Source organism: Triplophysa dalaica, chromosome 20, assembly GCF_015846415.1.
Source record: "Triplophysa dalaica isolate WHDGS20190420 chromosome 20, ASM1584641v1, whole genome shotgun sequence".
Lineage (NCBI taxonomy): Eukaryota > Metazoa > Chordata > Actinopteri > Cypriniformes > Nemacheilidae > Triplophysa > Triplophysa dalaica.
The window spans coordinates 12,554,927-12,580,017 of NC_079561.1; the positions used below are offsets into that span (position 1 = coordinate 12,554,927).

Sequence of the window (25,091 nt, forward strand, 5' to 3'; positions counted from 1 at the left end):
AATTTGAAGGGAAATCTGTTAGGAAAAGTATATATTAACATTATACATCTTTTATATTACTGCTCCATTTAAACACAGATTTTTTTGGTATGACCTTCACATAAGAATTAAAACAACAATTAAAAGACAAAAACGTTACTGTAAAAATATGTGTGAGTCAATTTGAGCCTAGTTTGATTTTGCTGGAGAGTGCAGATTAGGTGTTTTTTTATTTTTACGAAGATGTTAATGCGAACATTGGGAGATGGAAACGCATTTGTCGAATAAATTCCTCCAAAATGTCACGGCACTATGAGATGGTGTAACCTGACTAGCCAGATTAGCCTATCTTGTTACACAGCATCAGAAATGTTATGTTCATTCTGTCGTCCCAGCATTTTTAAAATTGCCACTTAGAACTGTCATGACTGTGTTTCCCAAACAGCAGGCATCCACAAAAGCACCGCATTTATTTTGTTTCATAATCGTCAGCTTGCGCAACGATTATTAAGCCTATTTGAAAATTATTATATTCTGTTGCTTCTCTTACTGATATTTAGAGGTTGTTAAATAGTAAGGGGCGTTTGAATAGTTGTATGAAAGATCGAATTTGATTTCAGCTCGGTGAAAAGATGTTAGAGAATCAGGACATATTCAACACGAAATCGACGCAATTGTTTGCTTCCATAACATTGAATTGATATTGATTTCAGCTCGGTGAAATTACTTAACATTTAATATAATAAACATTAAAAATTAACATGAACAATCTTAAAATACTTAAAAATATATGATACATTAGCCCGTGTATGTAATAATTTATTAAACATCACATTATGTTACATTGCTTTATTATTTATACAAAATATACATCAACAAATACATATTTAGAGCATACAAACCTTCTATGCAAGACTGAAATAAAAGTATTTTACTCTCAAATACACAGAGGTACAGTTTAAAAGTAAATTAGGCTAATATTAACGCATTTGGCAGACTCTTTATCCAAATAATATAGTCCAAATGTAAAAATTAAGTGTTGCACACAAAGGGATAGAACATTAAGAGACTGACACCCTCAGACGCGATTCACTATTATCGATTATGTTATACAAAATAAACAAAACAAACTGCGACTCTCCTTTTCGTTTCACAAAAAGGAACACACTTTGTGTGATTTTGAGGTACAAGCACCAGTTCAAGTCAAAGAGCTGTCAGAGTTGAAGATGAACTAACAGTCCCAAAACTTAATTTGAGATTATTGAAGATAAATTCTTCAAAAGGGGAAGTGGTGCTGGTCCCTCAGAGCAGTAGTTCTCAACCTTTTTTTTGGCCAGCGCCCTCCAGAAAAATAATGGCCAAAACGTCTTTAATGATAATGATCTATATACATTATGACCGATAATGATAACGATAATTATTTGACACTGGAAGCCTATAATCAATATATAGTATCCAATATAAATAACATTTTCTGAGACTTAAAAGGGAAAAAAATAGGACAACTGCTTTTATTGAAAACATTCACTGCAGAAAACAAGGTCAACATTAGTTCTCTTTTTCCCCCAAAACAATTTGTACAAAGCCTACTTTACACTAGTTAAGGATTCTTTATTATTATAAATTATTCAACTTCTTTGGTACATTTATTTAATAAACTATTATAGATGTTCTTCCAAAACAACCCAGAAAAGTGTTTTTAATAGCCACATGTCTGAATGCCTTCTCTCTTGACAACAGTTAGACAGCAATCAGCTTAAAAAAAATAGTGAAATTTGTCAATTTCAGTATCTTGCTGGATTTATGAACGCAACATCAAGTGTTGATTATTTCATGAATGTTCTTTGATTTGATTGTGCGTGTTTGTCACTACAGAGTTTCAGGAAATCCAGTGACCTGGAGATCCTCGGCACTCAGGATTATTTTCTTAGCCCCTTGAAGCAGGTGCATATTGGGTCGGACTCGACTGATGATGCCACACAGAATCCAGTCCTTTCGGAGACCCATGTGCAGCTGCATATTGGGTCGGACTCGGCTGATAATGCCACACAGAATCCAGTCCTTTCGGAGACCCATGTGCAGGTGCATATTGGGTCGGACTCGACTGATAATGCCACACAGAATCCAGTCCTTTCGGAGACCCATGTGCAGCTGCATATTGGGTCAGACTCGACGGTTGAATCCGTACAGGATCCAGTCATCTATGAGCCCCTTGTGCAAGTGCATTTTGGGTCGGACTTGACTGTTGGATACCATCCAGTATCCATCAGCTATCGAGTTGGACTGGGAGGAAGAGTTGGATTGGGATAAAGAAATCAAGTCAGCATCAGTCAGTGTGGCTGAGGAGGAGATGGAGGAAGATGGAGCCCAGCGTGGTCATTCAGGGAGAGTTTACTTCCATAATCCCAACATGCGCTTCTGCTCGTATGTTAAATGACAAACATTGTTAGAATTAATGCTTTGAATGAAATGATTCAACTAGAAATCCTTGTTTGTTTTTATTTCAGGTGACAGTGAAACGTGTCAATACGTCTTAGCATCTGGATTATATCGAAATCGTTAGTCGTACCTATTATTGTTCAATTGAAAACATCACTTTTTACATGCACACAATTCCACTGTCTTCAGTTTTTCCAAACTGTGTAATGATGCTGTTGTCTTTCTTCTAGCCGGGTCATCCTGAGCCTCTTCAATGTGAGGTGGCTCTTCACATGCTTGCCTGTAAGGGAGAAATCGTTCCTGAGGTTGTCCAGCTCTTGGACTGCCAGGTGCCAATCCATACAGGATCCAGTCCTTTCTGAGCCTCTTGTGCAAGTGCATTTTGGGTCGGACTCGACTGTTGGATGCCACACAGAATCCAGTCCTTTCGGAGACCCATGTGCAGCAGCATATTGGGTCAGACTCGACGGTTGAATCCGTACAGGATCCAGTCCTTTATGAGCCACTTGTGCAAGTGCATTTTGGGTCGGACTTGACTGTTGGATACCATCCAGTAGCTATAGAGTCGGACTGGGAGGAAGAGTTGGATTGGGATAAAGAAATCCAGCCAGCATCAGTCAGTGTGGCTGAGGAGGAGATGGAGGAAGATGAGGAGCCCAGCGTGGTCATTCAGGGCGAGTTTACTTCCATAATCCCAACATACACTTCTGCTCGTATGTTAGATTACAAATATTGTTAAAATGAATGCTTTGAATGAAATGATTTAAGTGTAAATCCTTGTTTTGTTGTTCAGGTGGCAGTGAAACGTTACGATATGTTCAAGCATCTGGATTATATCAAAATCGTTAGTAGTACCCATTATTCTTCAATTGAAAACTTCATCACTTTTTACATGCACACAATTCCACAGTCTTGCAGATGCTGTTGTCTTTCTTCTAGCCGGGTCATCCTGAGTCTCTCCCACGTGAGGTTGCTCTTCACACGATTGCCTGTAAGGGAGAAATCGTTCCTGAGGTTGTCCAGCTCTTGGACTGGCAGGTGTATCCAGACCTCTACGTCATGGTCCTGGAGCGCCCCTCTCCTTGCGTGGATGTTCATGATTTTGCTACGAGCAACGGGGGAAAACTCAATGAGGATTTGGCCATCGACATCATGTTGCAGGCGACCACAGCTATCTACAAGTGCTGCCGACGAGGGGTTTTCCACGGTGATATCAAAATGGAGCACCCCCTCATAACAGACACCCTATATGTCAAACTCATCGACTTTGGGTACAGCGATCTGCTTACAAGGTCATCTTACAAGATGTTTATGGGCGTGTTATCTTATTTATACAAATGTAAATGATGTGTCTGAAATGATGACAGCATTCAGATTCACTTAGTGTCAATGTATATGGTTAAATGATATGAAATGAGTTTTCTTCCGGCACAAGAGACTACGCCTGCCCAGAGTTTTCAAAACGGGCGAGTATTACGGACAGCCAGGGACAGTGTACTTGCTTGGGGCGCTTCTGTTCGCCATGGTGTGTGGGAAATTTTCCAACTATAATGACCGGTACTTGAGCGACCAAAGGATCTTGTACAAAGACGGCTTGACTCAAGGCGAGATCATCAGACCAACTGTAGTTCTGAATGATAGAAAGTGCTTTGATAAAATTGTTGACTAAGATGATGAATGAGAGTTTAAAGTGACATTCAGATAAACTCGCAGTTTAAGGGAATTATCGTCTCTTCTTTCTGAACAGAATGCTGCGATTTGAGTGAAGGATCCAGAGGATCGTATTGATCTGGATTAGATCCTTAAACAAGTGATTTCAGGTACTGACATGTTTATACACTTTAAATGTATTATAGCAGAGTTCAGTTCAGGATGAACGCTTACACAAATCCATTTTTTGTTTTGTTGATCAGGTGGCAGTGATACTTGAGGTCAAGACCAAAAATGTGATAGAATATTCATATAATCCTCAAAGTAGATTGTGTTAATATTCAATTGAAAACATCTTCACAGTTTGTTTGAGACTGAACTAAATCCTTGTTTGTTTAACCACCTTCATCTATTCATGACAACATTTGTTTTTCTTCTAGCCGGGTCATCCTGAGCCTCTTCCACAAGAGGTCGGTCTTCAGATGCTTGCCTGTGAGGGAGAATATGTTCCTGTCATCATCCAGTTTCTGGACTGGCAGGACTATTCGGACGGATATATCATGGTCCTGGAGAGCCCATCTCCCTGCATGGACCTGACCAGTTTCATGAAAGTCAACGGAGGCAGAGTGACAGAGTACATTGCGCACGTTATCATGGGGCAAGCGACTTTTGAAGCTGAAATCTGCTCCCAGCGGGGGGTTTTCCATAGAGACATAAAACTGGAAAACCTCCTGATTAACCCGGACATGCTGCTGGTCAAAATGATTGACTTCGGGTGCGGTGATCTGCTTAAAAGATCAGCTTACAAGGAGTATATGGGTATGTTTTATCAACTCCTAATGAACAAGAGTTTACATAAACACTTAGATGAGGATTTTGATAGTTTTTAGCTTATTTGTTTTCGCACAGTGATCTAACCCTGCCCTGAATACTTTGAATGGGGCGAGTACTATGGAAAGCCGGCGACAGTGTACTCGCTGGATGTGGTCCTATGGTCTGTGGTCCTCATGGTGTGCATGAGATTTCCCACAGATTCAGACCTGGACCAGATCAATGAAAACTCATGGAGTAAACACAGCTTGACTGAAGGTGAGATCAGACCAACTGTAGTTCTGAATGATAGAAAACAACAAGGGCTTTGATTAAACTCATTCATCATCTTATTCGGTTCTTTTAAGTGACATTCAGATAAACTCACAGTTCCAGTTATAATCGTCTCTTCGCTCTTCCTTAACCGAATGCTGCAATTTGATTGAAGCCTGTCTGCAAGGGGATCGTATCGATCTGGATGAGATCCTGGAACACAAGTGGTCTTAGGTACTGACATGCTTATACACTTAAAACATTTTCTGAATTTGTTGTTGGTTCATTCTGAAATCTGGAAGTTGGAAGATCAATAGTTATATCAGTGCTGTGTTGTCTGAATATATGCAGTTTATTTCAGCAGGAAGATCCTGCAGACAGACTCCTGTCCACACTGGGAGTGATGTCATTGAGGATTCAGATGATGCTGGGTAGGTTAAAATACAGCAGACCTCAGTTGGTTGCGTGTCAGGTGTGGTAAACCTGCACACTTCAGTTAGTGGTGCATCAGACTGGGAGGGTAATATACGTCAGAATTATTTTGATATTGCATCGTAAAGAATGGTCAAAAGAGAGCACAATTTTCGAATATTCTATTATACAGGACAATTAAAACACAGCATAATTAATGTAATAGTGCGTAGGACTGGGAGGGTAATCTACGGCAGAATATTTTTTATATTGGAACGTACAGGATGTTTAAATGCAGATTCATGTAATAGTGCATCTGACTGGAAGGATGATAGACAGCAGAATTAATTTGATCTTGCATTGAACAGGATGGTAAAAATACAGCTGAATACGTTTTATATTGAATTGTAGAAGTTGGTTAATAGCATCATTTGTTTGACGGACTGGAAGGGTTAAATACAGCGGAATTCATGTAATAGTGCATCTGACTGTGAGGGTAAAAGACAGCAGCATTAATTGGATAGTGCATCGTTCAGGATGGTTAAAATTACAGATGTGCACAAGTGGTTGAATATTTGATTAGAATTAATTATTCAAATAGCATTTTTCATTTTCTACTAATCGTATTTTCATAAGAATAAAAAACTGCATCACCACAGGGTTAAGTTACACTATTAGAATCGTCTCATTTAACACTTCATCTGTCATGACTTTATAATATACAGAAAATATAAAAAAAGGATGTTCCTAAATCTTTGTTCTCTCAGATCACAAGCTAGTTTAAATATTTTAAGTTTACACATCCGGATTCGTGTTATGCTCAGCTCACATCACCATATTAAAATGTTTTAAAAAATGTGAGCCACAGAATTTATTAACATTACTTTAGTTATAAAAATACCAACGTAATATTAAACGATTAATATTCATTTATTTATTACAATAGCTTGTTCGGAGCGGTTGATATTTATAAATATAAACTAACGCTAATTTCAACAACTTGAAACATGAAAGTGTACATTTCACTGCAACCAATGTTAAAGGGATAGTTCACCCAAAAACAAAAATTTACTCTATTTACTCACCCCCAGGCCATCAGAGACGTAGGTGATATTTTTGCTTGAGCAGAACCATAAATCAGATTGTTTGGTAAATCCGCAGCCCTCTGTGCATTACCTAATGGATGTATATGGGGTCCACCTGTCTAAGAGTTCCTAAAGGACAAAATAAATAAAAGCATCTAAGAGGTGTGGCAGAGGCCTACAGTACCGCTAATATTATTTAAAATGACGTTCAGTTTATTGCAAATATTGATCTATTCGCTTTACAAGACGTCAATGTCACCAGGAGCCACTTTTGTTGGAATGGTGTCCTTTAGGAACTCTTAGACAGGTTGACCCTGTTACCACGGTCACTGATCTCATCACAGCTAAATGCTCTTCAGGATGAGACATAGAAGGCATTTTGTCAAAAGTGTGAATATGGAGAACAATAAGATTATTCTGTGTAAAACAGGGGAAGGTAACAGATTTTTTTTTTAGCCAGTTACCGTGCATCGTGAGATATGGTGACCTGCTGTAGAACTACAAGGTTACTCTGTACATTATAAACATATTTTATAATATTAATTATTAATTAATTAAAATAAACGCATGTATAACACAAAGCTCATTAAGAAAATGTTTAGAAATCTCGTGATTGCTGTTCTATTATTAGGGTAAAAGTGGGCACGCACGCACGCGCACACACACGATAAAACAATTACCATGGCAATCACAATAATTCCAAGCGCAATCAGTACACGAATTAAATTAACTTGCTTTGTAAAGTTCAATCGGCGTGTCCGGCTACTATGGGATCAGAATTGTTTCATTATTCTGTATAAATAAACTACGATTCGCAAATAAATATAGACAATTTCACAAACATTTTTTAAATCCACATATGCGCAAAAAGCGAACCATAAATACATGTTAGACGTTCCACAAAAATAAATGGAATTCACAAATAAATACAATGAGATTTGCAAATAAAAAATATTTACAAATGTATTTTAATTATATTTATTTGTAGATCGCCTTCTTCACATTTGTGGATCGCTTTCTGCACATTTGTGAATCGCTTTCTGTGCATTTGTGAATCGCTGCACGCATTTGTGGATCAGTGCACGCATTTGTGGATTGCTCTCTGTGCATTTGTGGATTTTGAAACATTTCTAACGTCAAATCGTGCGCCCAATCCACAAATAGGTGGACTCCGCCCACTATCTACGCAAGCCAATCGGTTAACTTCCGCTTTTGTTGTCCAATAGGCCACGTTCTAACTTCACCCAATCACGTTTCGCAATGCACTAAGATTCAGGGAGCTAACATGTCGACTAGTGGCGGTCTAAAATCTGTGTTATACTAAGAAATGATAATGGCCTCTTCTTTATACGATGTAATGATCGCTTGTGTTCATATACATTGTCCGTATTGTTACATATATGCTGTATTTAAACGTGTATGACTTGATAACAGCGTGCACGGACTGGAGTGGAAAATCCCGGTGACTAGGGAGTCGGGACTGATTTGGTCATCCAGTCAGCCTTTTTATTGTGTTTATGTACCAAAGGGCTAAATTCCGATTTTTTTGCAACTGTCGGTGTACTACCATTATAACGATGGCAGAATTAACGTAAGGGGAATCATCAGCATTGTGAATTTCAATGTCATTCATATTTCAAAATAAAACGTAATTTCTACAGTCATCTAGGTTTATCCCATTCCTGAATGATCTCTGCTGCTATCGCTACACTGTTCTGTTTACTATCTAACTCTTTGACATGCCATAACTATATGATACCTGTTATATACATTAACAATAGCAAGCGTAGTCTTTAGTGGCAGCAGCGTAAATAGACTATATTGCAAGATTATCATGTGGGACAAGTCTGTCCACAATTCCCCACATAGAAATACTGTAGTATTATAATACATTTACTAAACAGCTTACATAAAGTGACAAGACACAGGTAACAAAATAATAAAAAATGAATATGTAATAGACAATACACATATGAAAAAAATCCAATACATGTCAAAAGAGAACCGGATGCTATATTTTATGCATGTGCCATATATACAAGTTCTTAGGTGCTATACAAATTGTGTAAGGTAATGGGATAGCTATATTATATAATAAATCAGTAACATTCCATTCCATTTTCTACCGCTTTTATCCGAACTACCTCGGGTCACGGGGAGCCTGCGCCTATCTCAGGAGTCATCGGGCATCAAGGCAGGATACACCCTGGATGGAGTGCCAACCCATCGCAGGGCACACACACTCACTCATTCACTCACGCACTCACACCCTACGGACAATTTTTCCAGAATCAGTAACGTATGTATGATAATAAATATAAGTGTGAGTGATTAGTTTAGTATTGCACATATTTATTGCACAGTGGGTTTTATTTGGCAGTTTCATATTTTGCTTCATATTTTTTTCATCGAAGAAAAAGTTGTGTTGCCTCCCTTGCTTTCTCAATGCTCCCGTTGTTTTTTTATTTGCCATTAAATAATGGAAATAAACAGTATTTTAAAGCTGTCCTATCTGTCATTTAAAAGGCAGCAATATATACATAATTATAACCCAACAATAATTATTTATTTAGCACAAGGTAAAATGGAGACGTGTATCGTATAACACGCTATCTGAGAGCACGTCCATTATTATTAACTACAGTAAATTGATTATCTGCAGTTGTAGCCTATACCAATATTTACTATGGTAAGGTTCGAAAACACAAATTGTATAGGCTTACATCGTTTACTTTTGGGGTTGAATTTAAGAATATATTGTGTGCACAAGATCATAAAAGAATCGACATCCTTTGTCATGGGAAAGAGTTAGACAATAAACAGAACAGTGTAGCGATAGCAGCAGAGATCATTCAGGAATGGGATAAACCGAAATGACTGTATAAATTACGTTTTATTTTGAATTATGAATGACATAGAAATTCAAAATGCTGATGATTTCCCCCACATTAATTCTGCAATCGTTATACTGGTAGTACACCGACAGCTGCAGTGCGCATTGCAAACTCTGCGAAACTTGACAGGAGGCACGCGACGAGTGTTTGGTCGAATAGCTGTTTAACCATGCGGTAACAGATTACATGTGATCGAATGCCAAAATCGGAATTTAGCCCTTTGGTACATAAACACAATAAAAAGGCTGACTGGATGACCAAATCAGTCCCGACTCCCTAGTCACCGGGATTTTCCACTCCAGTCCGTGCACGCTGTTATCAAGTCATACACGTTTAAATACAGCATATATGTAACAATACGGACAATGTATATGAACACAAGCGATCATTACATCGTATAAAGAAGAGGCCATTATCATTTCTTAGTATAACACAGATTTTAGACCGCCACTAGTCGACATGTTAGCTCCCTGAATCTTAGTGCATTGCGAAACGTGATTGGGTGAAGTTAGAACGTGGCCTATTGGACAACAAAAGCGGAAGTTAACCGATTGGCTTGCGTAGATAGTGGGCGGAGTCCACCTATTTGTGGATTGGGCGCACGATTTGACGTTAGAAATGTTTCAAAATCCACAAATGCACAGAGAGCAATCCACAAATGCGTGCACTGATCCACAAATGCGTGCAGCGATTCACAAATGCACAGAAAGCGATTCACAAATGTGCAGAAAGCGATCCACAAATGTGAAGAAGGCGATCTACAAATAAATATAATTAAAATACATTTGTAAATATTTTTTATTTGCAAATCTCATTGTATTTATTTGTGAATTCCATTTATTTTTGTGGAACGTCTAACATGTATTTATGGTTCGCTTTTTGCGCATATGTGGATTTAAAAAATGTTTGTGAAATTGTCTATATTTATTTGCGAATCGTAGTTTATTTATACAGAATAATGAAACAATTCTGATCCCATAGGCTACGCACGTCAGCACTCTGACTTTCCCGCTCTCAGTAACGTGCACGAGGGAAAAGCGCGTCATTGCGCAAGATTAAAAAGCTGTGCACGAGGACTAAGCGCATTCTCGTCCGAATTTACGCTCTTTGCGTAGAGAATTGTCGACGGTTACAACAGCGCCTACTGCGATCACAAAATATCACGGGTAACAGAACATTTTGTAACATCGGAATTACACATTCAAATTTCTCCTGTATAACGTGACATTTCTCCCTCTTCGTTATCAAAACTGAAAGAAGCTAATATCTTCTCACCCTCGCTTCCCATTGCATATACCAGAGAACTGACCTGTACAGAGTCGTCATCTTTGTGAAGTTTCGTTGCTGTTCTAATGCGACAAAACCGCTGCTTCCATGCGGGCCATTCTAATGGATTGTTGAAGGGAAATCGCTCCGGAGGGTTAAACTTTGACATATTTCCGTGGGGTTCACTCGAGAGCAGAGGCGCCAAAACTTTTTCCTGTGAAGGGACAATTTTAATTTGACTGTGGTACCCAATTGGAGATGAAGGGAACAACGAAGACTATTTATTTAAATAAAGAGCAAAACAAAGACCAACGATGGAGTATAAGAAAATACCTAAATAAATAAATAGGACGAGGATTTACTAATACTAGACAAGAACAACACTTAGCTAAACTAAACACTTACAATACTTGATGTAAAAGACTTTGAAGACTCCTTGGCTGTGGGAACAATGACCGACACAGGACAATAAAACATGAGGACTATTTAAAGAGGAAGAAATCAAACAGGGAGAGGTGCTGGACATGAACTAATTAACAATCAATAACGAGACGGAAGGGCGGTGTCCCTACCCGTCCCGGTAAAACGATTTGTTCCGCGCATGCGCGAAAGTGCGTCTACTTCCGGCCGAAACCATTTACGGCAGTTTAAAAAAGAAGTAGTTTGACACAACTCGTTCCATACCGGAAATATTTTTTATAAATACTTTTTTTTTAAATTGCACATTCAAAGACTTTAAAGAAATTACGATTTGTAATGGTTTGGAGAAATGTACTGAAGAGGGATAAGGCTACACTACCATTTTAAGAGCGGAAAATGGTCTATTTTTAAATATATTTTTTACTTTTTAATACCAATGAAAATACAATATAAAAATGATATGTGTCAGGGGTGAGAAATATTTTTATTTATAAAAATAAAGCTTGAGACTAGCTTGTTAGTCTCATGAGTACGCTCAAATATTGTAAGCAGTACCTTAATGGAATGCAAGACTGGCACAACCGTCTTGATGGGGTCATTCAGCTGGCAACGGCGACAAGATCTCACCTTAAAGCAACAAACAAAAAAATGTCTAGGTTTGCAAGGACAATAAACTAAGAATAACTTCTAAATCAAGATGGGTCACCATATCTTACAATTAGGTCACTTACACTTATATGATATGCATTAATACCCTGCTGAAAAAATAAACAACCCCCAATGGATTTAATGGTTAGGAGACACATTTACAAGTCAGCACCAAGAAGCATTTAATGTGGCCAGGATCTCTTCCAAAGCTGTGGCTAACATTGGAAAAGGATCAACTTGCCAGAGGGTCAATGTATCATTGCTGATGACAGATTGAAAAGTAAGTGCTTGAAATAAAAAACCTTTACTTTGCATATAACCGTTTACAATTAAATGCTAAAAATATTGGTTATGTGTGAATAATTCTTGTTGTTACTTATTTTCATATATTTGTGCTTCATCAGAGGGACCAGCTGAGATAATGTTTCTCCAGGACCACAGTTGTTAGAGTGGCAGAACGACTTCAGCACTATTCAAGATCAACTGGTCAAAAGCAAGGCAGAGGTGAGAAGAAAACCGGAAGGACGTATATACTGCTATGGTCTGGACATCCAACCTGGTGTTATTAAAAAGATTTATGATCTTAAATGTGACAAAATAAGCATATTTTGGGTCTTCTATATGCTCTCTCTGGTCTCGTCTCAGTTCCCGCCTTTTCGTCTCTTAAGTTAGATTGTTAATTAGTTCATGCCCGCACCTGTCCCTTCTTGATTTTCTCCCCTTTAAATAGTCCTCATGTTTCATCGACCTGTGCTAGGTCATTGAGTTTGCTTACCTGTGTGTCTCACTGTGTGTAAACTCGTGCCTTATTGTATTGGTTACGCTTACCTGTTCCATATGCTCTTGTTTCTGTTCCTGTTGATGATTATCTGTCCAGTCTTGGAAGTGTTCAGTCTAGTTTACGTCAAGTGTTGTTTATTTCAGTTTAGTGATAGTAAGTCTACGTCCTGTCTTTACCCTGCCCCTCGCGGGTCTTTGTTTTGTGTTTTTGTCAATCCGTTACCTGTTAACCCTTCATCCCCGCTGCCCCACCACCAAAACAAAAACATGTTAAAAAAACTCACCTTTTGAGATTTAAAAACAACCGTGTGGGTATTCTAACTTTGCCTAAAGATTATATTTACAACAATAAAGCCATTTACATCTACATATTTTCAGTTTCTATTGTCAGTTCTGACTCGACATCTAACAAATCACCATAAAAAGGCGATTTTTGGCTGTATTCTTTCACATAGCCTTTGTCTAGGTAATCATGTATATATTTACAGACGAAATGTGTTCATGTTTATACATTCAAACAGTCGATAACAGTTCAAGGTTGTTGGAAACGCTGTTTTGTACTCATTTCATTCAGGAGTCACCTATCAAATGTGCAGCTTCTTCCTGCTGCTCACTGAGACGATTCCTGTGCGGGGAAAGAGAGACCTTGTGCACTCGGGACAGCACTGGCGACATTTTCCCACTGAATGAAAGCTTTATTGTTAGGTCGCTGGAAATTCCACTTTGTGCTTCTCCTGAACAAAAGCTGCAAAAGGGCTTTTAAAAGTTACTAAATAAAGAGACAGACTTGCGTTTTAAGAAACACTGTTTTGTGTTCGCATTTGCTTAAGTGTGGGCCAGAGAGGCACACGGCAGATTGAATAGGGTGAAGACATTGTGATGTAAAATTGTCTCCCCATTCTTGGGCCCCAATCGCAAATTGTCCCCTGGGCTGGTGCCCATAAGGCCCATTGGATAATCTGGCCCTGGTTCCCCTTTACCTACAGATATCAAAAGTATAGTGTTAGTTCTGGCAGGTTACGTAAGTCAAGCTTGCATCAGCTGATCCTCCTTAGTCTAGTTGCCAGCTTTCGCTGCTTACTTTGGCCAAGGCCCGCCCAAGAGGGCATATGACTGACAGGTGAACTGAAGCAACCAATCACATTTCGATTTGTGCTGCGAGGTGTGAGGTGTGTCTTTTCATAACCCACCCTCACACACATTGATTCACAACATCGGGAGGGATGTGACAATTAAAAGATAGCAGATCTAAAGGCCTGCTCTTTCCATTTATCCTAGAGCAGATCATTTATATTTTGACCTGTGATAAAGTTGCATTGATTTTGCAATTATAAGAAAGCAGTGAGTGACACTTATGCTATCTAGACAGTTGTCATGACTGAATTGTTTGACATATGTTATAATCATATTCAGCCACACCTTAAGCACCAAATCTAGGTTTGGTTATTCTCTTGCGGACAGTGGGTCTACTGAAGATGGGTGAAAAGTCTCCCATCAATAGTATTATCCAAGGGCTTTGTTTGCTGTTTACGCCATCACACTAAAGCAATTGGCCTGTCAATCATATGAATGTAAACTCCTCTGGCAGCCGCTAAACGTCAGATACTAAAATAATGCTGCCAATGTTAGTAATAGATGTGACAACTGATGCACTGACAGCTGGACCCTCATATGACCCTCATACGATGTCTTTGCAATATTTAAACAGTTGCCTGTTTTTCCCTCACTATAACTATATATTAACAAAAACTTATTGTACCGGCCAAAATAATGTCCAACTTGACCTCATCATCTTTAAAAAGATTTTAAGGAGGCTTGGCAAAAAATTATATACAACATGCAAAGCATTTTGAGCCAGAAGTCAGGACAATGGCTTCAAAACATTATTACAAAAGAGAAATAACAAAATATAAACACACTGTAAAAAAAATATGTTGTGCTTTTTGTTTTATATATGTTTTATGTATTTTTGAATAAGACCCATATTCACGGAAAGGATATAAGTTGTCTTTTTAAGTAATTATACATTTATTTATATCATATTTCTGATAACAAGCTAAATAAATAACAAGTAAATTACATCGGCTACTAGGTTGAAAGTACATCTAGCCAATATTATTTTGGGTTACCAGTAGAACTATTACTTGGCTAAATTTAAATGACCTATTCAACCATTTTTTATTTAATAAATTCATATACAATCCAATTTAACAAACTGTTGATATAAGTCAATTATTAAATAATACAATATTAATATTAATTAGCAGTAATATACATCAAATAAAACATAAATAGATATATTATTACCCACTAGCAAGTCCGATCACGAAACACTGAACGGAAGTAGCTCAGCACGTGAGCTCTACACGTGTTGCTTTCCATTCCAAAGCTATCATCCCTATGCCCTACTCCCTGTGAAGAATAAAGCTCTTGATGTATAAACTCTGGATGGAACAACACAACTGTATCTTTGTGGTGAGGAAGGCGGGACGGAAGCCGTGAGGCGGGGCCCGTGGCGTGAGTGATAGTTGGAATCAGCTGTGCGCACACCGGTCCCGCATATCTCACGGAGGAAATCGGGAGCATAAGAGGACGAGCGACGGGACTGCTGACAAGAGAGGACCGGGCCCGGACATATGTTTTAAGTTTGTATTTATGTTCTTGTGGCCGGCAGTCGACCGTGAGGTGGCTGCCAGTCTTTTACTTCAGTGTTATTGTTTGTTTATTTTTATTAAAGTTTGTTGAATGTTCGCTGGTTCCCGCCTCCTTCCTTCCCTACTTTGAACTTTATTTTATTTACAAAGGTGAATCGTTAAGAGTGCAGTAGTCAGTTGGGAAAGTTCAATAAGCTGGATGTGACTTTTCAGTGTTTTGCTCCTGATATGTGCAGGTTGGTGGCGTGTCTCTTGTCTGCCGGGCGTCAGCCACTGGTTTCTGCGTTAGCAAGAAAAGGTTCAACACGCTAGCGATTATGCCTTGTGGAGACGAAACTCAGCCTGTGCCTCCTTCCATGCTTTCTAAATAAAGCAGGTGATGAGCCTCAGGTGCTGACGACTGGCAGGTGTGTCGCGTTGCTTCCTTTGTTTCCTTGACGACGACGATTGCGCAATGGGTGACTCGCCACATAGTCAAAAGTGCCCCAGAACCATTTGCTTTCTTACAGTTCTTCAAAATATCTTCTTTTGTGTTCGCCAGAATTAAAAAATGATGAAGTAATCTTTCCTACTAGTGAGGCACTCAACTTCTTTGGTCGACCATGGCTAGGCCAGTTCTGAGTGAAACCTGTCCTGTTAAACCGCTGTATGGTTTTAGCCACTGTGCTGCAGCACAATTTTAGGGTCTTGGCAATCTTCTAGCGTAGGGCATCTTTATGTAGAGCAACAATTTGCATCAGTAACCATCTTGAACTTCCTGTGACCAGTATGAGTGAGTGAGATTTTTAAAAACAAATTTTACACACCTGCTCCCCATTCACACCTGACACCCTGTTACACTAAAGAATCACATGACACCGGGCAGGGCTGGATTATCCAATGGGCATCTTGGGCTCAGGCACAGGGGCCCTTGAGAAGAAGCACATAGCGACAAATCTAGCAACTTCTTGGATAAATCTTTCATTTAGTGGGAACATGTCGACAGTTCTGTCCCGCGAGCGATAGTTCTCTCTTTCCCGGTGCGGTGACCCCTTCTCTTGGCGTCACTCTGCACAGTGAGTGTGGAAGAAGAAACAGCACTGTATGACAGGTGACTGACTCAATGAGTACAAACAGCGTTTCCAACAACCTGTCACTATTATCGACTATTTGTGTTTAATATATACATATGGACAAATTTCGTCTCTAAATATACACATGGTTTCCATGTGGTGTGAATATAGGCAAACATAAGCCGAAATCACCGCTTTTTACTGCAAGTTGTTAGAGGATGTTGCATCATGAACTGAAAACAGAAACTGTAAATATGTCAATAAGAACGGCTTTATAGTTGTAAAAATAATGAGTTGATATACCCTCGCGGCTGTTTTGAAAGGTAAGAGTTTTTTTACATTTATTTGGTGCGTGCTTCCTATATAGATATAATATCGATCAGAAACTGCCTTACTTAACCAATATTTAGCCATCATTATTAGATAAACCATAGTGCTTTTACATACCCTACATTGCAAAATGTTTACATACACACAAATGCGATGATGTCGTAATATATAGGCTAAAGAAGTTTGTTTACATATAATAGCCTACTCGTTAATGCCGTTTACTGTAACACATTACACGTTACAAGAACTGGATTCATGAGGTGCTTGTTACACAAATAAAGTTTAACAAATGTCAAATTACTCTTGTAGTATAATCATTGACATTTAACGCCCGTTTAATCTTAGAAAAAATGAAGATGAAAATATTTCAAAATTGCATTTAAGAATATTCTTAAGGACTTTCTGTAAATCAGTTTTGTGAACCTGGCGTGTTTGTGTGTGAATTGTGAAATATGGAAGAATATGATAGAACTGAATTGATAGAGGTGTAGTAGCCTAGTGTTTGCTGGTTGCATGCCAGTGAATTACAGTATGAAGGGAAATGTCTTGATATTGTTGCTGGTGGTCCAGGAAAGCATTGTTGCAATCATGTGGTGTAAATCCTGTATGATGGAGGATTGTGTACAGGTGTTGATATTTTCAGGTTGTGATCATAGTTTGTAACTTGTCAATGTAAACCTGAAATGGTGTTTCAACTTTATTGTGTGTATGTGAATGGGGGGTCCATAAGGCATTTGTGCCCAGGAGCCTCGGTATTCTTAATCCGGGCCTGACAATGGATGGGAAAATGGTTAATTGGGCACAATTTTTTTAAATTTTAAAATTTAGGGGTTTTCTTCACTTTTGTTGCCGGGGTTTAGACATTAATGGCTGTGTGCTGAGTTATTTTGAGGAGACAGCTAATTTACACTGTTATACAAGCTGTACAATCACTACTTTACATTGTAGCAACGTTTCATTTCTTCATTGTTGTCACATGAAAAGCTATAATAAAATATTTACAAAAATTTGGGGGGTGAAGTCTGCAAGATACTGTACATGTATTAGGACTGTCAGTAGATTAAAAATTGTAATCGTGATTAATTGCACCCTTTTCATGCGATTAATTGCACACATATAGTGAAATTAAACATACACTATTTTGTTTAACATGTTTTTTTAGCACTGTAAATCGATTAAAAACATAAACTAACTAATCACACTCATCATTTATGTTTTTAAATATACTTTTACATTCTAATAAATTAACATTTTATCTCCAAATTAATGTAGGGACAACACATTTCTTTAACAGCATCGTTTTATGAATGAAAGCCAACATTCTAAGATTTTATATAATATTTATTTTATGCATATGAATGCAGGTCATCATTTTGCTTGATTTTATTTTTTTGACAATTTGTAAATTTCTGCAGTATACAATTTTAGAATAAACAATATTCCCTTGGCAGTTGAAACAAACACCAGCACTCAGTTGTGTAACTGAATTATAATTGTGTTAACATAGCATGCGGAAAACATTTCGCCCATTTGTGTAAATTAAAAGCAAAGCTTATGTTTCTGTCCTATGTGTTTATATGTGTTAAACAGCATCCTATAATGTTTATAAGACACTTTTAAAATTGGAATTGAAACAGCTGTGCTTCTGCTGTATTACTGTCTTGTCTGATTCCTAGAAGTGTGTAGTACAATGTACACCAAACATTTACTCAAAAAACATCCATTGTTTCAATTATTGCTCTTTCATAACCACAATAATCTTGGTTTATGTACACAGAATCAGATACTGTAAATCATTGTAGTAATTGATCATTCTTATATGTTGTACTTTAAGAAAGTAAGCCCATTTTCTGTTTCCTGTGTTACGGTGCAAGGTTACCTGTATGTCGCGTGACTGTGCTGGTTTTGCTGTAGCACATATGAATAAAGTACCTAAAGTTGAGTATATCCCAGGTCATTGTGCTTTAATCTGGGACATGCAACAGATGCCCACCTGAAAAAAAGGATGTATTATGCTTGTGAGAAGCGCTGAGGTGTCGTGCAATTGTGAAGTGCAGTTTCCAAAACAATGAGCTGTATTTCAGCTGAGGACCTGTTGAATGTCAATCTGTGCATGCTGTTACACAATATAGAAGGATTTTCAAAATAGTTTAATAATCTTTACATGTTTACTCTTTACATGTTTATTACAGTTTATTACTCTTTATAACATGATACGCATAAGATGTTGACTATAGAATGCAAAAATTGCATCACTTTAAAAAAAAGGCGTGACTAATAATTGCTTTCGAAGAATTTGTGTCAGTTATGTTGTAAGCATGTAAGTTGTTTTGATAATAAATTGCCTGTCAAGAAAAGGAATGTACTTCATGCGCCAAGAAAGAATAGGACTACATCAGGCCATATTGATCTTATAAAACCCAGTAGTTTTAATTTGTTGTTGAGAAACTGGTTATTATTGCTTGAAATGGCCTTATTCAGTTTATGGCACAAATAATGGCAAACACTAACCGAAAAAAGGTTACCTTTAAATTTATGATACTTGCTTACTCATGCCAAGAACCCAAACTGCCCCCAGCAATGTTCTACATCAGTTATATGGAAAAACATCAGTCTGGGTGTGCCCAATTCAAGAATATACTTTTTCTCAGGTGTATAGAATAAACATTTTCTCGGTTGTTAAGGTGTATTTTTTTAACTATAAAATGAAACTCATGTTATTCGTGCAGTTTAAAACCTTTGTAGAAAACAAAAGAAGATATTTTGCGAAATGTGCAGTTGCCAAAGGTGGGACCAAGTCATTGTTTTGCAAGTCACAAGGTCTCAAGTCTTTGCATGCAAGTCTCGAGGTAAGTCCCGAGTCAAGACAATCAATACCAAGTCTAGTCCTAGTCCTTAAGTTTTAACTTCAAGTCTTTAACAAGTCACTGTATTAAATAGTATAGTATATTTATATTAATTTGTCAGAAAGGCATCACAATGCACAATATTTGAGATGAAGTTCTGACTATTTTCACTAAGGGCACCGTTGTAGAAATTTACTTTACACACCTGACTGAAGATAATGCTTATAGATAATAGCTGTATGTGAGCATGGGACACACCAGCTATTCGCTGATTTTTTGTCTGACCTCTACACCTGTAATATTAATGTATACTCAGTTTATATTATAATATACTGTAGAAGACGGAATGTAGTCTTATGACTGGGCAATGTGTTTTTTGTTCACTCTTTTCTTCATTATCTCTTACCTTTCTCTAACTCTTTATCTTTGAGTCTGTCTAACTCTTGTTGACCAGTTTGCTCTCCCTGTACAAAATAAAAACAAACATTGCAAATCAATCTATAAAAAAATACAAACATATCTTAAAATGTCGTTCGGACTCCACCTGATTTATGTGTTTGGTAAATTTAAACACTACATTCTACAATCATACTTAGCTTTTATATCTGTTAGTTATAGTTACAGGCAAAAATATAGAGCTGGTATTCGAGAAATATGTTGTGACTGTCAACTAAAAATGTAATGCTTTATGCTTCGGAATTAGCAAGGGATCATGAATTATAAGCATGTGTCATGAACTGTCACGGATCTCGTGGCAAGACAGGGCAGGAGAACCCAAGTGCAGGCAGACTCAGACGTAGGGGTAAGGGTAAGGGTAACAAAGGTATTTATTAAACAAACACTATAAATAGACAAAACAAAACCCACGAGGGGGAAAACAAAACAGGATAAATAATAATTACTAACAAGGACAAGAACACTGACTAACTAGACTATAAAACAAACACTGGAAACAAACACTAAACTAACACTTACTAATACAGGGAACAGGAACAAGGCAAGGCAAGACAAGACGAGAGCATGAATATCCTCCCACACAACGAGGTACAGCTTACAATGAACGTGCACAGGACAACGAAACATGAGACTCTTTATAGGCAAACAAACACAGGATAATAACAAGAAACAGGTGCTGGGGATTAAGCACTCGGGGAAAGCTGACGAGGACTGAGAGGGGCGGGACCAAAGACGAGACACGAGAAAGAACTATGACTTTCCCACATAAAACCATCAGGCAATGCCATGGCTCCACTCGAGACAGGAATAAAACATGACATGATAGTGGAACCATGACATAAGCCCCCCCTTAAATGAACACCTCCAGGTGTTCATCAAGGGGTAACTAACAAGACAAGACTAACTTGGACAAGGACAAAAACCAGACAGACAAGGCAAACATGACTAGGGGCAGACACGACAAGATAATCAACGGGTTGGGGTGGGACAATAAAAATAACAAACAAGGGAGGGGGGGCGGGGGTATACAAGGAAACATAGGAAGTCCAAAAGGGGTAGGGCTGGGTGGGGAAGTTCCAGCCCTTGGGGACGCACCAGGGCGCGGAGCCCCAGGAGGCTTGACAGGGGTAGTCCTGGGGGGAACTGTCCTAGTCCCCTGCAGGACTGCTGGGCTGGACGGCGGCTGGGCAGCCGGACCGGACGGCGGCTGGGCAGCCGGACCGGACGGCGGCTGGGCAGCCGGACTTGATGGCGGCTGGGCAGCCGGACTGGATGGCGGCTGGGCAGCCGGACCGGACGGCGGCTGGGTAGCCGGACCGGACGGCGGCTGGGCAGCCGGACCGGACGGCGGCTCGGCAGCCGGACCGGACGGCGGCTCGGCAGCCGGACTTGATGGCGGCTGGGCAGCCGGACTGGATGGCGGCTGGGTAGCCGGACTGGACGCCGGCTGGGCAGCCGGACTTGACCGAGCTGGCCGCTCGGCCCATCACCTCCCTACGGCGCCCCCCCAAAAAATATTTGGGGCTTGACACGTCCGGACTCGGGACCACCGGACTCGGGACCACCGGACTCGGGACCACCGGACTCCTGTCTGCCCTCCGTTGTCTCTTCTTCTTCAGCCGAGCCACCCGTCTGGTGGGCGGCTGAAGGAAGGAGGTGAAGGGCAAAGCTGGTTCGGGGTTGGAGGCCTCCGAGGAAGACCCCGAAGAAGTTCTCCTCCCCCGCTTGCCACGGAGACCAGATGGAGGTGGTGAAGAGACTGCAGAGGATGGGGAGAGGCTCATGACCCCGATTTGTAGGAAATGACTCTCGGGGATGACGGCCAGCGGAGAAGGAGAGCAGGACTCAACTGAGACCCTGGGCTTCGGCCGATTCATGGCATACCTGATCAGTTCGGTGAAGCCCAGCGGTCTCAGCGTCTGCATCTCCTCCCGCGTCAGAGGATGGTTGAGGCCGCCATTGAACAGGACCATCTGTTCCTGCTCATCATGGATCATCTCCCCTGCAGTCTCAAAGAAGCGATCCGCGAAGCCAAGCACGTCGCCGTATCCCTGACGAACAGTACACAGGCGACGGGCCTGACTTGCGCATCTCGCTTCCATGCCTGCTGGGTTCGATCTTGGCATGTTCATTCTGTCATGAACTGTCACGGATCTCGTGGCAAGACAGGGCAGGAGAACCCAAGTGCAGGCAGACTCAGACGTAGGGGTAAGGGTAACAAAGGTATTTATTAAACAAACACTATAAATAGACAAAACAAATCCCACGAGGGGGAAAACAAAACAGGATAAATAATAATTACTGACAAGGACAAGAACACTGACTAACTAGACTATAAAACAAACACTGGAAACAAACACTAAACTAACACTTACTAATACAGGGAACAGGAACAAGGCAAGGCAAGACGAGACGAGACGAGACGAGACGAGACGAGAGCATGAATATCCTCCAACACAACGAGGTACAGCTTACAATGAACGTGCACAGGACAACGAAACATGAGGACTCTTTATAGGCAAACAAACACAGGATAATAACAAGAAACAGGTGCTGGGGATTAAGCACTCGGGGAAAGCTGACGAGGAGTGAGAGGGGCGGGGCCAAAGACGAGACACGAGAAAGAACTATGTCTTTCCCACATAAAACCATCAGGCAATGCCATGGCTCCACTCGAGACAGGAATAAAACATGACATGATAGAGGAACCATGACAGCATGATAGCAACCGTTAGCTACCTAAATAGCATGCCTATTTGGGCCACATGTGAAATCATCTGTCACATCTGGCCTAGCAATGGCATGGGTGACCATATATGGGCCAAATATGGGCCATATTCTTTTTGCCATAACTTTAGAAATGGTGGGAATGTTCAATTGGTTCACATCTTGTTTTGAGGTATGGCCCAGATAACAACAAACACATGAGCACCACATATGTTCCACAATTTGTGGCTTACATTTGGATTGTAATTGGAAAAAAACACCTGAAATGTCCCTCCGAAATCAAGTCCGTCCTTCAGTCCCTTACAGCACCTTTCACTTCTTTCCTCATAACTTTTCATGTTTAAGTAAGTGACGTTTTGACATTTGAAAGTAATTTTATTGAAATATGTAGCATTTTGTGTCAGTATTGCATGTGATCAGCGATAATGGTGTAATACTGGAATAATGCTCCTTAGAAATATGAGTCTAAAAATGGACTCTTCAGATAGATTAAACTAGGCTCAAATTGACAACTACATATTTTTACAGTAACGTTTTTGTCTTTTAAATGTTGTTTAAATTCTTATGTGAAAGCCTTACCAACGAAGTCAGTGTTTAAATGAAGTATGCAGTAATATGAAAGATGTCTTATGTCAGTTTATACTTTTTCCAACATATTTCCCTTCAAATGATCCCCACAGACATTGGGAATAACCCCAGTAGGAGAACTTGTTAAAGGACTAAATTATGTTATCACGTTATAAGTGTTGTAACTAGTAAATTTACTCTTAGAATGTCAGTTTACTCTTCACAAGTTTTGGTGTACAGAAATGCAAGATAGACTCTTTCAACGTTAAATTTTATTAAAAAAACTGATTACAAATGATTACAGAGTACCTGTAGATATTTGATTACATGTAACATGACAAAAGGAAATGATTTTGAATACATTTGTGTAGTTGAGTGTAGTTGATTTTTTTTAAATCTTTAATAAAAATATACATTTTGGTAATCAGTGTATATGTTTAATATTGGTTGATTGTGTTTATTGAATATTTTAAATAAAAAAGTGCTGTGGTATAAATATGGTTAAATTCTGGGAGAATTCTTGCTTTGAGTCTATCAGCCACATGTGGCCCACATAAGGGCCGTCAGTCCTTTACCGAACTCAGCCAAACAAGAATGACATATAAGGTCCAGATATGGGCCACATCATTCTTTATTATATGGGTCACTGTTGGTGGAATTATAGCCCAGATCTGGTTGAGTTGGGGCAAGAAGATGTGGACCAGATCTGGGCCATGGGAACACTTTCTAGTGGGCCACAGGTCAGCAGTTTATATGGGTCAGATCTGCACCAAATTAAATTTGCAGACTGGGTAGTTTGAGAGAGGAATTATCTTAGACATTGTGTACATTGGGCGCATTTAGGCAGGTTATCAAATAAGTTGAAATCATCACAAAAATACCTTCTTTGAACTTCTATACGGCATGTTTCATAAAACAGATTTTAAGTTTGCCGCCTCCCGCTCCATCTGACATTCCTCCATTGAAATGAAACAGCTGACCACCAGATGATTACAAAGGGCTACCACGCATGCACAGATATGGATTTTCTGGTGTTTATGTTTAAACTTTAAACATTTGTAAATCTATTTTGAGTTTTAAGGTAGACAATCATTTGATGCCAGGTTACTAGGGCTATGCGGTGCAATGCAGCTCAAGTCGGTCGGATTTACAACATGCAAGCTCACCCCTTTCTCCCAAAATGAAAACAGATGGCTGGGACAGGAGCTTGACATTATGTCCTACACAATTGGACGCATTTGAGATTAATACCTGTCTTAAAATTAAGGTTGAAAGGTTTATAATTGCTGCCTCCAAATAAGTTAAAGTATTTAAAATATATTATTAACAGTATACAAGCACTTGTGTCTAATTCACAGACTAATTGTCTGAAATATAAAAAAAATTAACATTATGTGGTTTAAAACACTGAACAGTTTTGATAAATGACAAGCGTGCGCCTCACAGACAGTGGGAGAGGCTTTCTCATTCGATCCAGGGAACAGCCGACCGTGAACACAACTTCGATGCTTGGATGTATGGTTTTAAAATATATAATGACTTGCTTGCCGAGTCATAGTGTTCAAGTCATGAGTCATTGGTGTCCCATTCTAAGTCACGTAACAAGTCTTCTCTGATTTAGTCGAGTCGAGTCGCAAGTCATCAAATTTGTGACTCGAGTCCGAGTAAAGTCCCAGTCATGTTAGGTTAGGCTTCTGATGTTCTTCAAAATATCTTCTTCTGTGTTTGCAGATTAAAAGACAGAGAAATATTAGAAACGTGGTCTTTATTGGGATGGGGTTACAATTATCAAATATATTATTTT

At 39.2% G+C, this 25,091-nt stretch overlaps 1 long non-coding RNA gene across 1 annotated transcript; it reads right to left on the reverse strand.

Moving 5' to 3' along the window:
• Nucleotides 1–802: 802 nt before the first annotated feature.
• On the reverse strand, nt 803–11,576 carry LOC130409439 (uncharacterized). The gene is made up of 4 exons (XR_008904854.1): nt 11,213–11,576; nt 10,851–11,021; nt 5,267–5,364; nt 803–5,180 (listed from the first exon to the last, which is right to left on the reverse strand). It is a non-coding gene; the product is annotated as an uncharacterized LOC130409439 (long non-coding RNA).
• Nucleotides 11,577–25,091: the final 13,515 nt, after the last annotated feature.